Raw genomic sequence first — 15,969 nt, 5'->3', positions numbered from 1 at the left:
TCCTCGGTGCCCCATGGACAGCTAACCCCATCCTGTACGAGTAAACTGTCACAGAAAAACGCTTGGGGTGGCTGAGACATAGACAGGGGGTCCTCACTGGAAAGTCTACCTGTCTCAGCCTAGACCTGTCATCAGTTGACCTAATTGAAATTGAGGCACGTTGGGGTGCCTGGGTGGCTCAGTCGGTTAAGCGTCCGACTTCATCCGACTTCAGCTCAGGTCACGATCTCGTGGTCCATGAGTTCGAGCCCCGCGTCGGGCTCTGGGCTGATGGCTCAGAGCCTGGAGCCTGCTTCCGATTCTGTGTCTCCCTCTCTCTCTGCCCCTTCCCCGTTCATGCTCTGTCTCTCTCTGTCTCAAAAATAAATAAACGTTAAAAAAAATTAAAAAAAAAAAGAAATTGAGGCACATTAATAATAAGATAAACAATGGGCCAGCACATAAAAGGGAGACTTTAGCTATCATTTAGAAATAATTAAATAAACACTAGTTTAATGATTAGGCTCAGTATCTGAAGCAAAATCTCTTAGAAATAGTTGTGCTTATAGATGCCCAAGGGTGACTGACGACTGAAGAGAGCCACTGTGTGTCTCTGGGATCACACAAGGAGGCATAGCAAGGGCTTTGTGATGCCCTCTCCTTTCCTAAGTCACTGTGGGAAAGCCATTTGGAGCTGACCGGTAGCACTTTAACCAAGGCACTAGAAATATACCTGTGACTTCACCACTGCAGGAACTCTCATCCAAGAGAGGTTTCCCCAGCACGGGCTTGGGGAAGTCCACTCCTAAGTTAGGATGGCATCCTGAATTGATGTCTCTAATGAGCCTTTGTTCACACCGGCAGGGTGGCCGTGATGATTACATAAGATGGGGTGTGTGCACCCACTTTGGAAGTTTCTCCATACCCTCACCCTCCATTGCATGCCTTGTCAGCGTCTCCTCCACGAGGACAGTTAGGTGTTCTGTAGTTTTCCCTGGATCCTTCTCTGCATTTTTATTTTTCACGCAGCTGACACAGACTTCCAAAGAACAGAATGGGCAAAATAAAGTTGACTTGACTAAGCACTTGCTATCAGTGAGGCATTGCACCAAGGGCTCTATCATCATCTGATTGTTTCCTGCAGGCAATGCCATTATATCAAGTTTACAGATAGAAGACTAAAGCTTGTGGAGATTACCCTGCTTGAGTATAGGCAGCTAGTAAATCTAGAGCCAGGATTCAACCCCGATCAGTTTGACTTTGAAAGAAATCCATGTCATTTTCACTATATAAAGGAGAAACCTCCAATAATGCACATTTTTACCCTTATAAGATAAGACTTAGAAAATGGATGTTTCCTATTATGCCCTGGAGGCAGTATAAAATCCTGCTGTGCTTTACAAGTCCTCAGATGAATATTAAATTGAGTTTGATTAAAACTTTGTTCAAAAAAAAAAAAAAAAACCCATTGCCATGTTCCAACATTGAAAGCTAGAATTCCTAGAATAGCTGGTGCCTTCCCATCAAATAAGAGCATTCAGTGGAGACGAGCATTAAGGTCCTGGGCGTTCCAGACAAAAGAGTTTTCTCTGTGATGAATATGGGGAACATGAGACGGAGAAGAACTCACAGACTGTGTTTTGAGAGCCTCTGGGAATGTAGTGATGACTAGTTCCTGATGATGGGTGATGGTTGAATTCTGGTCTTCTGTTCGCACTGATGCATGAGTCACGGTGGCAGTAGAAGGAGCCCTAACCCACTGGTAGCCTCCTCTCCTACATTGGGCTTCTTGCTTGATAAGGAGGAGGCTTGAGTTCATCCGTCCATGAGTCGAAAGAGCTTCTCTTGTTTGTGTCTGTTACATCCACTGCCAGTTCCCTCCTTTCCCAGGAAGGAACAGCGAAGGGATTATATGCCCATGTATCACTTCATTTACTCAACACAGATCCCCCAGGCTAGGAGTTATTTCACCCAACGTCTAGATAAGGAAACTGGGGCTCTGGAAATTTAAATGACTCATCAAAAGCCAGGAATCCTGTGGGTGGTGAGGCCAAGCCTGAAGTCCAGGCATCTCGTACCCTGGCAGAAGCTGGGGTTTTGCAATGGCCCCGGCTCTCAGTGTGGAGCCCCAGCCTCCAGGGAACTCTGCCTGGTGGGCACGGCCTCCGATGGCATGTCCTTGCTCTGCTCCAGCCCCTGACTTCTGCATCCTTGAGAGAAGGAGGCTGTTACTTGTACCATTCAGAATTTTACTTATTTAAAAAAAATAGTGTTCTTTCCTTCAAACTTTATAAATAAGGCAGAGGGTTGAAAGATGGAATGTTAACAAAATAAACACCTCAGAAATAAATTAACATTTTATATTGCGCTTCATTTCAGTTTCATGAGCTCCAAAATAGCGCTTCAAGTGATTAATGTTTTCTTCATGAACCGTAACTAAACCCAAGTAAGACCTTGCTCTTTTCTCTAAAACGTCTTCTTAGGAGATCGAGGGTCATTCATTTTCTAAAAGTGACACTTTGAAACCTGCTGTGGGCAGCTCAGGGTTGTGGGGATAGTGTGGGCTTTGGTGTCAGGCAGTTCTAGGGCTTGGGTCTCAGTGCTGTGATTTTCTAACTGTGTGGTTCTCAAAGAATGAGCCTTGGTTTCACATTATAATATGGGGATATTAATGGTAACAAAGAATTATTCAGGAGCACTTGGTGGCTCAGTTGGTAAAGTGTCCAGCTCTTGATTTCAGCTCAGGTCATGATCTCATGGTTTGTGAGTTCAAGCCCTGCATCAGGCTCTGTGCTGTCAGCACAGAGGGGGATTCTCTCTCTCTCCCTCTCTCCCTGCCCATCCCCCAGTCTTTCTCTCTCTCTCTTTCTCTCTTTCTCTCAAAACAAATAGATAAGCATTGAAAAAAAAAGAATGATCCAACCCCAAGTGTCAACAGCATGGAGGTTGGGAAACTCAACTGGGAATTGGCTCTAAGTCTCCATATAAGAAAAGCAGTTATCTTGCTGCAATGACCATGAAAAGAGGCTATCTGGAGGTGACTTGAGAAGACCACATTGAGAAGAAGCCTTAAAATCCCTGGAGAGAGCCAGAAAAGCCCAGTCAACCTATCACCCCAGCTGAGCCCAGCCCACAACTCCCAATGAGCAAATCACTATCAAGATTGGCAGAAAAAATGCCCAGCTGAACCCAACCCAAGTTGTAAAACCATGAGCAAAATTAAAATGTTTTTGTTTGTTCTGGGGTCACTAAGTTTTAGAATGGTTTGTTATATGTCAGTAGATAAGGGAAACATCAGAATCCATTAGAGAAACTATAGCATCTCAACCAACATCAAATCAGTAGGGGATGCCGTGGTGCCTCTTCAGGACTCGGGCTCTCACCCCCCAGCTGCTGGTAGCCTTGCTGGCTGACAGTTCTCTGCTGAGCACCTCTCCAGAACTTGCCTTCCCCTGCAGAGAGTCACCTCACCTGAACTCACAGTCCCTTCCCTGGGGCCGCCCGCAGGACATGGCTAGTCCATGCACAGGAAGAAAGTCCTGGTGCCTCTGCCTTACAGCAGAACAACAACGAAGGGTCATCCCGGCTCTAGAGGTCCCCAGGGCTGCTGCGAGACTCTGCCTGTTAAACACGTCCCTCCACCAGCCCCAGCTTCCTTCACCCCCTGCAGGTCTTCACCTTGAGGAAACTGGTCAAGAATCTTCCGCATGCAAATCTCCGTCTCAGAGTCTGTTTCCTGGGGAACCTGACCTGGAATGCCTTCCTTCCTCCCTTCTCGAAGTTTTTGTCTTCAGACTTGCAGGACACAGGGTAATTTAGCCGAGAGCACCACCCTTGGACGCAGACTCAAGCCATGGCTTCGGCTCCATTACTGGTTTGTGCTCTCTCTTAAGGCTCAGTTGCCTCAACGATAAATAAGCAAGAATCCTTGCCCTGAACCCAAAGAGAGATTCAAAAGTTTAACTGTAACTCTGGGAAACATATAAATAGCAGAGAAATACAGGGAAACATATTAATCTTTACTAGAAATGCAAGAAGTGCAAATTAAATCCACCTTGAGATACCATTTTACACCGACTAAATTAGCAGAACAAAGTAAAAATAAATTCAAATACACATTGCTGGTGACATTATGGTGAATATGGGGTTCTCTTAATCTGCCAGTGGAAACAGAAGTTTCTTAATGCTGGAAGAAAGCACTATGGCAACACAAGTCGAAGCTGTAAATGTGTCTCTGCCCTCTGGCCTGTTAATATGGATGTGTCTGCTCAAATTTGTGTAACGGAAGATTTGGGATTTAAACTCTGATCTCCTAAATTTTTACTAGCCTGAAAAACATACCTGTGAGTAAATAAATATGTAGTGGATAACCAGAAGCTAGAATGTAGAGTTGGAGTATTGGGAGGGTATATGTTGTATAAGAAAAAAGAGCAGTCTTGAATATTTACAGTATTTCTCAAAGCTTGCTCTTCTGACTATCAATAATCCAAGGCGCCTAGGGCATTACTGATAGGTACAGTCCTGAGCCTGACCCCAAATTCAACAAGCAGAGTTGATGTGAGTTGGGCCTAGGGTCATACATTTTGAGTAGATTCTGCAGGTGTCCTTGTATCTCCCAAGCGTGATGGTCCTATATCAAGACCGTTCCCTTATGCCTTTTTGAGGGGTATAGAATTAGGAGAGATACTATCTTTTTCAAATTTGCTGTAAGTTTTTTTATGTTTTCATAATTTTTAGGTGAAAAAAATTATAATTTTCCTTGAGCACTCCAGAGACAAGTCATTTTAATTTCAGGTGTCTTAATAGTCCCCCATTAAGTACATAGCTTAACCTCATCTATGCAGGTGGGTTAAATATCAAGAGAGAAAAGCCTTACACTAAGGAAAGGTCATTCTTATCATTATTAATCGTCCTGGTAATAGATATTTATGATGTGTATAAGAATCGCCCATTATTAGCCATCCCAAAATCGCCTTGGGTTCTGCATGGAGCACGCTTCTGGTTCCCAGCTTGGGAGGTTGGGATGGCTGATAGGTGGTTGGAGATCTGTCCCTGGCTTTAGGGAGAGCTTTTCTGCATGTCGAAACAGAGATGTTCATTCCCAAAGTTTAAAAACACTGTGGCCTTAATCTGCAGAGGGGAACCACACGTGCGAGACAGGCATACTTCAGGGTGGAATAGGGAAGACAGGCGGAAGCATTATATTTTGACCATGTCACCCCCTCCTTGCCTTGTGGAGTCATTAGCGCAGCTAAAATAACTGTCATAAAACTAATATATATTTCTGCCTCAAGAGCTGACTTCTGTGACTATTTAACCATGAGCTAACCCAGCAGACTTTCTGATCTCTTGAAGAACATGTTTTTCTGGCTCTATCAGAAACAGTTTGAACTTCAAGTTCTATATTAGAAGGATATTGGTTAGGGAGATTTTTCAAAGGTGAGCCCTCAACGCCAGTGTTTGTGCACCTCATTTCCAGGCCAGTTATCGATTGGAAGGAGCGAAAGAGGATTAGAAGGCAGACACGCATGCACGTACTCACACGTACACACACACGCACACACACGCATGCACACACACACGCGCGTACACACCGTGAGAGATCCTCACAATGGCAAATAATTAATACAGTGAAGAAATACTACCAGGTTACAGAAGGCAAATATTGATGCTGATGAAGTCCAATGAGAGAGGCAGGGACTTCCTCTTCTGTCTCTTGTGTCTGCAGAAGATGAAACAAAAATCTGTCCTTGTTTTCATGTGAGCTGGGGCCAGGTCACGGGGGAGCTGAATGGCTATAGGGACTGTGAGTTCAAATGAAGTTGTGTAAACCTTGGAGTGCAGAGAAGTCTCCAAGGTTTTAGTTCTCCTAACAAAAGCTAGAGTGGCTATAAAAGGACATTCTGATTAAGAGTGATACCTAAGATTGAGATCTCACCAAGCGGATTAAGATAAGGAAATGAAAAAGATGGAAAAGGGTCTTCAACACAATCTCAGGCTTTATTTCCTTTAAATCTTGCCCTATTTGTACGAGCATTTGAACACTGCCTCTAACGCTGCTGGTTAAGATAGCTCTGGTGACGTGTCATGAACAAAATCACAATTTGACTTTCATATTAAACTATATACTTGACTGACAAAAGTCCTCAAGATTATTTTTTGAATTTCTGGTAAAATGTCAATCTAGTGATTTAGACCATGGATCTCGTAAGTAAGACCCTGCTCCTCATCTGAAAACCTCCCCCTTCCAAACTGGCAGTAATCATGGTAGAGTAGGGCTGAACTCTTTGGGTCATTTAGCTCGACGTACATGTGTGTATGTCTTCTCCTCCTCCTTCTCAGAGAATTCGGTGTTATTTATAAATGTAGATTACTATGATACAGAATTCTGAAAACATAAATTCTTTTTTTTTTTTTTTTTTTTTTTTTTTTCAACGTTTATTTATTTTTGGGACAGAGAGAGACAGAGCATGAACGGGGGAGGGGCAGAGAGAGAGGGAGACACAGAATCGGAAACAGGCTCCAGGCCCTGAGCCATCAGCCCAGAGCCCGACGCGGGGCTCGAACTCATGGACCGCGAGATCGTGACCTGGCTGAAGTCGGACGCTTAACCGACTGCGCCACCCAGGCGCCCCCATAAATTCTAACTGAATACAAACATCTGTTAAAATGAGGGGGCTATGAGGATCACTTATTGACTTTTTTTCTGTGCGTGGGTATATATTTGAAATGTTTTCCCACCAGAAACACATAGCAGAGAAATTATCTGGACCAAGACATACATAGATGTATGGTAGGCATGTGTGTGTATGTGTGTGTATCTCTCAGGTAATAGATGATAGATGTTGTATAAGGATCAGCAAACTTTTCCGTAAAGGGCCAGCTGGTAAATGTCTTCAGCTTGGCAGGCCATATGGTGGTCTCTGTTGTATCTACTCAAGTCTGCCACGATAGCAGAAAAGCATCCATAGACAATACATTAACGATCGGATGTGGTTGTATTCTAATAAAACTTTATTCACAAAAACAGGTGGTGGGCCAGAACTGGCCAAAGTTTGCCAATCCCTGGAGAATAGATCAAGCAGTGTATCGTTCGCATTGTCTTTTCACACTCATGTTGCTAAAGGAGAACCTGAGACCCAGAGAAGTGAAGTGATTTACTCTAAGACACACAGCAAAGCCAGAACCAGAATCCAGATGTCCACGATGTTCTCTTGATCCCTATAACACAGAGTGGAAGCCAAAGTGGCAGCTTAACTCCACAGGCAGAGGAGAGGATAGAAAAGTAGAACAGAGAGTGACAATGCATGCAGTGATCCACCCCCACCCCCACCCCAAATCTCTTCTTCCTGACAGTAATTGGAGCTTGTCTGTGTTTTGACCATGTTTTCATGTTTGCTTGGTTTTTAATGGGGGCAGAATCACTGGGAAGGAAGGCTTAGATCTTCCACTCCCCAGCTCTGTGGCCTTGAAGCAAGTCACTGCCCCTCTCTGGGCTTCATTTTCTTTCAACTGTAAAATGAGGGCTTTGGTGTCATGAATTTGGACGCCCATTTCATTCTCAAATGTTATGGTCCTTCAAGCGCATTCCTTCCAGTTCAGCATTTCCCCCATCAATCCGCAATGATTCACAAGTTGCCTAAAACTTGCTCAGGCCTTGGCTGCAGAGAGGCCCTAAATTGGTCGTCCCAGCAGGATGACCTCCAGTTACATATTTCTGTGTTCGCCAGGCCCACTCACTTCCTTCAGAGCATCCCGGGAACCTGATGACCTCATTGCTTCTTGGGCCCAGAGTTGATTACCATAATAAAGGTACCCACCTGCTCACAAAGCCTTTCTGTTTCTGGCTCTGAACTGCTGAGCTGGGCATTTTACCAACTCAGTAATCTTGCTTATAGATTTATCTATCCCTTTAGAACCTCTACCCCTCACTGAACTTCTTCACAGTAAGCAGTTTTATAACCAACCATGCCCTGATTTCGGCACATGCGAGGCACGACGAGGCCCTCCTGTGGACTTGTTCTAGGTGAGTGTGTTATTGCCACTCGTTTGTATATTTTTGCCAAGGACTCCAATTGTCCTTTCTCCACTCCAGGACTTCCATCCATTTCAATTCCTTTTAGTTAAAGTCTAGTTACATTTTCTTCCTTGAAAATATCGTGTAGGAAACAGAGTCCTGGACTGAATCTGGAGACCTGGGCTAAAATGCCAATGGCATCACAACCTATGATCCTCTAGGTCAAGTCCTGTAAGTTCTCTCCAAGCTCCCCAACTAAATCGTAGAGAAGGTAGCCTCTGCCTAATTCTTCACTGTCCATGCGATGGGTCTGTACTTTGGTTCTGCGTTGACATCACCTGGGAAGTAAAAACAAAACAAAACAAAAGAAACCAAACAGAACAAAACCAAACAAAACCAAACAAAAAAACCCTCCAAATTTCTGAGCCCTCCTGGTCCTGCCTCCTGCTGGATCCTGAATCAGGATCCCTGAAGCTCGGGGCTCAAGCACTGAGCATGACTGAATTCTCTCCAGGTCATACTAATGAGCAACCAGGCTCTCAAGTCACAGGTTTTAATGGCCTAAATCATATTGATATGAAATCCCCTTTTAAAAGGGGCTTATTGGGATCCCTGGGCGGCTCAGTAGGTTAAGCGTCCGACTTCAGCTCAGGTCATGATCTCACGGTTTGTGGGTTCGAGCCCTGCGTCGGGCTCTGTACTGACAGCTCAGACGGAGCCTGGAAGCTGCTTCAGATTCTGTGTCTCCCTCTGTCTGCCCCTCCGCCACTTGCACTCTGTCTCTCGCATTGTTTCAAAAATAAATAAAGCGTTAAAAAAATTTTTTTTAAATAATAAAAAGGCCTTATCGGTGTGGGGTACTGTTATTTTTGTCATTATTTCACTTAGTACTGAATGTTGTATACTAACATTCTGTACAAATAAATCTCAAGTGAAATAAAGTGAATACATGAATAAAATGTGATATTGTGATTTATAATAAGAAATAGATATTTGGTTTTGTCCTGTTTCTGGCTCACAGCTCCTCTAGCCCTTTAAATTTCCAGAGCCATAAGAGCAGGGGAATATCTTTTGTTTAATTTGGTCTCTTGTCCTTTTTTCTTGAAATCTCCTCAGAGCTATAAAAATGAAATGGGTGTCTTGTTGTTTTTATCAAGCCTTTTCAACAATAACTGAGTTAGGTTAATGAGGTGACTTTAGGAATCCCTGAAGCTGGGGATGGGGGTGATGACTGGCCACCCAAAGCTTGTTGCTGGGGGATCAGCCATATGATTAGAGAGTTGGAATTTTCAGTCCCACCTCCCTGGAGGAGACTGAGTTCAAGTACCTGTAGTCAATGATTTAATCAATCATGCCTGTGGAATGAAACCTCTATAAAAACCCCAAAGGACAGGATTCATAGAGCTTCCAGGTTGGTGAACAAGTGGACATTTGGGGAAGGGGGCCTGCTGTAGAGTGGATGGAGGCTCGGAGCCCCTTCCCACATACCTTGCCTTGTGTACCTCTTCTATCTAGCTGTTGTATCTTTTTACAATAAGTTGTATCTTTTTACAATAAACTGGTAATCTGGTGAATAACATATTTCTCTGAGTTCTGTGAACCACTCTAGCAAATTGATCAAACCCTAGGAGGGGATCATTGGAATGTCTGATTTATAGCTAGTAGATCGGAAGTACAGGTGACCATCTGGATTTGTGACTGGTGTCTAAAGGGGGTAGGAGGAGTCCTGTAGGACTAACCCTTAACCTGGGGGATCTGATGCTATCTCTAGGTCGATAGTGTCAGAATTTAGTTGAATTGCAGGACACCCAGGTGGTGTCCGAGAATTGGTTGGTGCAGGAAAGCCCCCCACCCCCATTGGAATTGCTCTCAGAATCATATGTGGCCTATCCTGCTGCATATTTTAGTTCTTGGAGGTTTCCCTTGAGATACACAGACTTTCTAGATTAAAATTAGGGTCAGGTAATTTAACCACCCAACAGCCCCACAGGACCAGATTAAATCTGCTGCCAATTTGTTTAATCCTACGGAAACCCTGAGAGATGAGGCTGGTGGCCCCATTTTTTAAGCGAAGCAATTAAAGCTTGGGAAGGCACATCACTGTGGGGAAGGTCCCGTAACTGGGAAGTGGGAGTGTTGAGACCAAACATCAGAGTCAAGGGTTCATTGCATTAGATTTTAGCTGCTTCCTGATCCTACCATGGAGCCCACCATTTCAAATCGCAGACGACAAATGGGTAACACTAATGACGGCAGTAATATCGTATTATCAACTCTTCAAGACGCTTTCACTTGTTTCAGAGAATCCTCTGATTGAAATAGCAATCTCAGGTGGCTGCTACAAGGTCGTCCTCCATTTAAAGCTGGGTACGGTTTCAAAAACTTCAAAATCTCCCAGGAAATGAACGCTATCAACTCATAGTAGCTAGGTTTTCAGGCTATCCCATTATGAGCCTGCACCACGCTGAGGAGGAGGCTGGGTCAGGGGCTGCTCAAGATCCCACCGTGGGAAACATAAATTTACGAAGTGACCTAGCTTTTCCACTCCTGGGTACCTACCCAAAAGAAATAAATGGAAACATCCATCCAAACAAAAGCTTGTACACAAAACTTCATAGCTGCCCCAAGCAAAAAACGAAAATGAAAACCAAACCAACTTCATAGCCACGTTATTCACTATAGCTAACAAGTAGAAACAACACAAACGTCCTTCAACAGATGGACAGGTAAACAAAATGTGGTGTATCCACACAATCAAACACCATTTTTAGACTTAACAAGGAGTGAAGTACCATACATGCTGTAGCATGGACACATCTCAGGGGACATTGTGCTAAGCGGATACAGCCAGATGCAGAGAAGTGCCTGATGTATCATTCTGTTTATGTGAGATGCCCCTAAAAGGCAAGTCCTGGAGGTCAAAAAAATGGACCAGTGGTCATTTGAGACTAGAAGGTGGGAATGGGTTAGTTACAAAAGAGTACAAGGAGGATCTTTGCGAGCTGTTAGAAATGTTCTAAAATGCAATTGTGGTCATGGTTGCACCTCAGTGAAAGTTTACTATGAAAGAAATCATTGAATTTCTCACTTCAAATGGGTAAATGTTATGGTGTGTAGATTTTGTCTAAGTGTGAGCACGCGTGTGTGCGTGCATGCGTTAGGAGCCTGCCGGAAGTAAGACGGCAAGGTTACAGTGGTTCAAAATTTAACTTCTCCTTTACTCACTAAAACTTGCTGGCAGAACGTCAGACCTCTAGCCCATGGAATTGCACGGGAATCCAGATTGGGGAGACATGTTGGAACCAAAGTCCATTCTGAATTTACAATGAAGAAACTGACCTTCCCAGGAACAAGAAGGTTTACATCGCCCTACGAGAGCTCACACCTTCTGCACTGAATATCTGGCAGGTTGTTGGCCATCTGGAGCCCACTCTCTGGGCATGGTGTAAGAACCTGGGGTGATCAACAGTATCAAGGATGGCTCACACTGGCCACTGAAGGGGCCCACGTACCAAACCAGCCACTTACTGCAGATGCCCATTTATGGTCCAGTTTGCCACTGTTTCCCAGATTCAGTGACTCTCAGCCAGGACATTGCAGGTGAATCATTGTCAAGTCTCTTCTTTCTCTTTCTTTCTTTCTTTCTTTCTTTCTTTCTTTCTTTCTTTCTTTCTTTCTTTCTTTCTCCCTTTCTTTCAGAGAGAGGGCGCAAGTGAGTGAGGGGCAAAGAGACAGAGAGAGAGAGAGAGAGAGAGATTGAGAGAGAGAGAAGCAGGGCTTATGTTCACCCGAAGTGGGGCTCAAGCTCACCCAATGTGGGACTCGAACTCACGAACTGTGAGATCATGACCTGACCCAAAGTCCGATGCTTAACCTACTGAGCCACCCAAGTGCTCCAGTCTATTTTTTTTTTCTCCCCTTTAGCCTGCTCCACTCAGAAAACTCACTTCTGTTCAAGCAGACTTTCTCCAGCCAGAACACTGTTTCTTTGTTCATATGTATGATGACGTTACAGATTTATCTTCTCACACTGTGGTGTGATTATGCTGACCCACTTTCCTGACAGGAAGATGTGAAGGTGTGACTGCAGGTGGCCAGCCCTCCTATTATCTCTCAAAGGCCCTGCTCTCCTAGATTCTGGAGATGCCCAATACTCCTGCAGATTGAACACAGGGTATAGACATTGGCTTGAACCTCATATACTTCTTATTCTCTTAAATATGAGTTGAGCAAACAGTTGCCTTTTCTCAAAGTGGGTTTAATATTGGAGTGTTCCTAGCATCTCCTCTTAACATGAAATCCCGATCTTTTGAGCCACTGCTGTTCCTTCCTCATGGAGTTAGATACAAAGGCTGGGATAGAACTGGGTCATCAACATACTCCAGATAATCTTAATACCATTGCCTGAGAAAGTGGGCAACGATGGGGTGGGCCGCCCTGACATGTATAGGCCACATCGGGTCTGCCCCTCTCCTATGGAACTGCAGGGACTCCGAATAGGGACTTATATGCTTGGCACTGGAGAGACTGTCTGCATGTTGCCAAAATAATTAGCGAGCTTTGGCTGCTTGTTGGGAAGGGTCTGCCAGCCCTGATCCCAACCTTCCCTGGACCCGTAGCTCTAACACAAACCCCAGCCCTAGACTCAGATGACCCCCTTCTTAAATGTGATAAAAATACCAAGCACCCGGCATGATGGTGGCATTTTTCCATCAGTAACATTACTGTTTCATGCTTAGCACCATCTGTAACCTCATCCCAACCATGGTGTTGTTAATCTTCTCTTCGGATTTAATAAAAACTTACTTACATTTGTTGAATGTCTAGAGTATCCCATGTCAGAATATTTCTCATCATTGTATTAATTGATCTACCTGTAAATTTATAGATGATCTATACATTCCTCCCCAAAGGCTAAAAAATTAGCTTTTTATCTGTGTTCTGTCATCTGCCTATTTATATCTAATTCAGGATTTTTAGTATCAGCACTACTGGCATTTTGGGAAAGACCATTCTTGGGGGTCTGTCCTATTGTTGTGGGGTATATAGCATAATACTGAACCTCTGTCCGCTAGATTTTAGTAGCACTCACTACCCAAGCCTCTGGTATCAAAAATTTCCCCAAACAATGCCACACATCCCCTAGGAGGAAGGGAGAACAAGATTGACCTATTATCTATTCATTTCTCTCTATTGCTTTTTTCAAGAAGGTATGGAGTAGACGTTATCACTCCCATTTTACAGCTAAAGAAACTGAGGTTGAGGGTTTAGGTGACTTACACAAAGTTACATAAGCGGTAAGTGGTGGTGCTGGGTTACAAAGTAAAGTTGCCTTCTTAGAAAAGGCCATTTTTTTTCTAGGATGCTAGGCCATTTTAAATTAAATGCAGTGTTATGCATTTTATCCTCAATGCCATTTTTCTCCTTTATTCTCAACCTAAAATCATTTCCAAAGTTAACTCTGACTCTCAACACAGAGGTCTTCCAGCCCAAACCTATGTGAATGTATTTATGCTCCAAACCTTCATTCTAATCCTGTCTTCAAGTCAAGATGAAACCGTATTTCCAACCTCAGTTCTCCAACCAGTGCTTTCTAAAGTCTGTTTCGTGTCATCCCACACGATGTGGGCTGGATCTCAGCCTGGAAGAGAGCCCTGCAGTGCCGGTTAACCGAGCAGAAGTGAATAAGCCCATTTACGGCTGGGACATGTATATTGTTCCATCCTAAAGAAAAAGAAAGCGTCAGGTTCCTTCTCTGGTGAGCCAGCAAGTAAGTGGGCATACAGACCCTTGGCTGCCACAAATCCCCAAAGCTGGGATATATGGAAATTCCAATAAAAGAAGGCTCCTATTTGTACTTTCCAGTGACAGGCTGGAACTTATAAATGTAACTTCTGGAAAACTGAGCAAATGGAAAAAGGGGCTTTAACTGATCAGTTGACTTCTCGGGGCCTGATGTTTTGGTTCAGCTCTTACAGAGTAGTTTTCATTTCTGCCACAATACTCTGATGCTCATTAGATGGCTGACGGCTTCTGGCCTCCATGTCCAGAATTTAAACAGGGAGAGGTATTGTTTTATGGCAATTAACAGTGATGCTTGGAAGAGATGGCAACAAGCTGAAAAAAATTAATTGAAAATTTAACCTTCAAATAAAAATACTTGGACCTTAGGCTTCCATTTGTAAGCAGCTTATGCTGTCTGTGCATATCCTGTTATATTATTTAAGTATTTCCTACACCATTTCTGATTAATACAGCAGTGCTATTTTCCAGTCCAGTCTCCTTAATAAATATATGTGTCAAATATCTATTTCCTCCCCTGAATGCAAAGACTTTTTATTTCCCTTGTTTGCATGTGCTAACTGGTTGTGTAACGAGATTAACAGCTCTGTCTTCTTTTTTCTTCGGCAGATTTTATAAGAAAAGCCGGTGGGCTCCGAGACAAAGTTAAAAAGGTATCTTCTTTAATTTTGCATATTGTTAGCTACAGTCCGGTTGCTAATGTTTGTTTTGTTTCCATCTGTCAAAAGCAATGCCAAAATACGTTGTGTTTGTCTTGAGTTGGCTCAGTTAGTCCTCCGCTGGTAACAGTTCTGTCATTTCGTGTTTGGTTAAGGCCCCAATTCACCAGCGCCCGTGCGAGGGCCCATCTCTGCCAAAGGCTGCCAGTGCACGTTTAATCCAACTTCCTGGGAAACGTCGGCTTGACACAGAAAAAAAGAGAAAGGTGGGGTCGTGCCCTACCAGAAACGTTAATTTGGAGCCAGTCCCGTCTCTGCAGTGGGTCCTGGCCTGATCCTGGAACCCTGTTCCTGCGGAGGTAGCAGGGCCCCACTAACTGGTCACATGGGGAGTGTGGCTTTGTCAGTGTCAGCATGGGACAGCCCCCCAGACGTGATGCCTCCATGTGAGTCTGACAGAGTGTGCGTGTGCTGGGGCTGCCATAATAACAGAATACCACAGGCCGTGTGGCTCGAAGAACAGACGCTTCTTTTCTCCTGGAGGCGGACTGTCCAGGAGCTTGGTGACGTCTGGAGCAGTTTCTCCTGAGGTCTCTCTCCTTGGCTCTCAGGTGGTCGATGATCATCTTCTCCCTGGGTCTGCACATCATCTTCCTTCAGTGCCTGTATCTTCTCTGTGTCAGAATTTCCTCTTTACAAGATCCCTGGTCACATTGGATTAGGGCCCACCATAATCACCTCATTTTAACTTTGTGATGTCTTTAAAGACCCCATGTCCAAATACAGTCACATCCTGACGCACTAGGGGTAGGACTTCAACATAACACTTCTGGCTTAAAATTTATTTTTTTTTTTATTTTTTTAATGTTTATTTATTTTTGAGACAGAGAGAGACAGAGCATGAACAGGGAAGGGGCAGAGAGAGGGAGACACAGAATCTGAAACAGGCTCCAGGCTCTGAGCTGTCAGCACAGAGCCCGGTGCAGGGCTCGAACTCACGGACAGTGAGATCATGACCTGAGCCGAAGTCGGCCGCTTAACCGACTGAGCCACCCAGGCGCCCCCCAATTTTTTTTTTTAAATATTATCAGTCAAGAAGGGAAAGATCTTATGCCCAAAACTGTAAAAATGGCCAGTCTGTAACTTCTCTCTCTCTCTCTTTCTCACTCTCGCTGTGTGTGTGTGTGTTTCTCTCTTTTTCCCCTCTTACTCTTCTTGCTTTTCCCCTTTCTCTCTCTGTGAATAAAAGCTCTAGCCAGCGTGTCTCACAGGATGTAGTCTTTTGACTCCGAATGTATGCAGTTCAAATCCTGAGTTGACCTCTTATGAGCCACATGGCCGGGGGCAGGTTGCTTCAGTTCTTTGAGTCTTAGGTTCCTTGTCTTTAAAGTGGAATTATAACCACTACCCCAGCTGATTTTGTTTTGTAAGGGTGATAAGGTGCTTCTGAGGGGACCGGTGGCACATCAGGTTTGGCAAGTGCGAATGTTCTGTCTCGAGTACAGACAGTGG

The 15,969-nt window shown here is 44.2% G+C and overlaps 1 long non-coding RNA gene across 1 annotated transcript in view; it reads left to right on the top strand.

The window, feature by feature from the left end:
- The window catches only part of LOC123579258, a 400,496-nt gene that overhangs the window by 99,824 nt on the left and 284,703 nt on the right, over window positions 1-15,969 (top strand). The window contains exon 2 of the long non-coding RNA XR_006702703.1: window positions 14,408-14,451. This is a non-coding gene — a long non-coding RNA (uncharacterized LOC123579258). The remainder of the gene's footprint in view (window positions 1-14,407; window positions 14,452-15,969) is intronic.

Source organism: Leopardus geoffroyi, chromosome E2 (assembly GCF_018350155.1).
Source record: "Leopardus geoffroyi isolate Oge1 chromosome E2, O.geoffroyi_Oge1_pat1.0, whole genome shotgun sequence".
Taxonomy (NCBI): domain Eukaryota; kingdom Metazoa; phylum Chordata; class Mammalia; order Carnivora; family Felidae; genus Leopardus; species Leopardus geoffroyi.
Note: the sequence above shows the minus strand (reverse complement) of the source record. Positions and strands in the feature narration are given on the sequence as shown.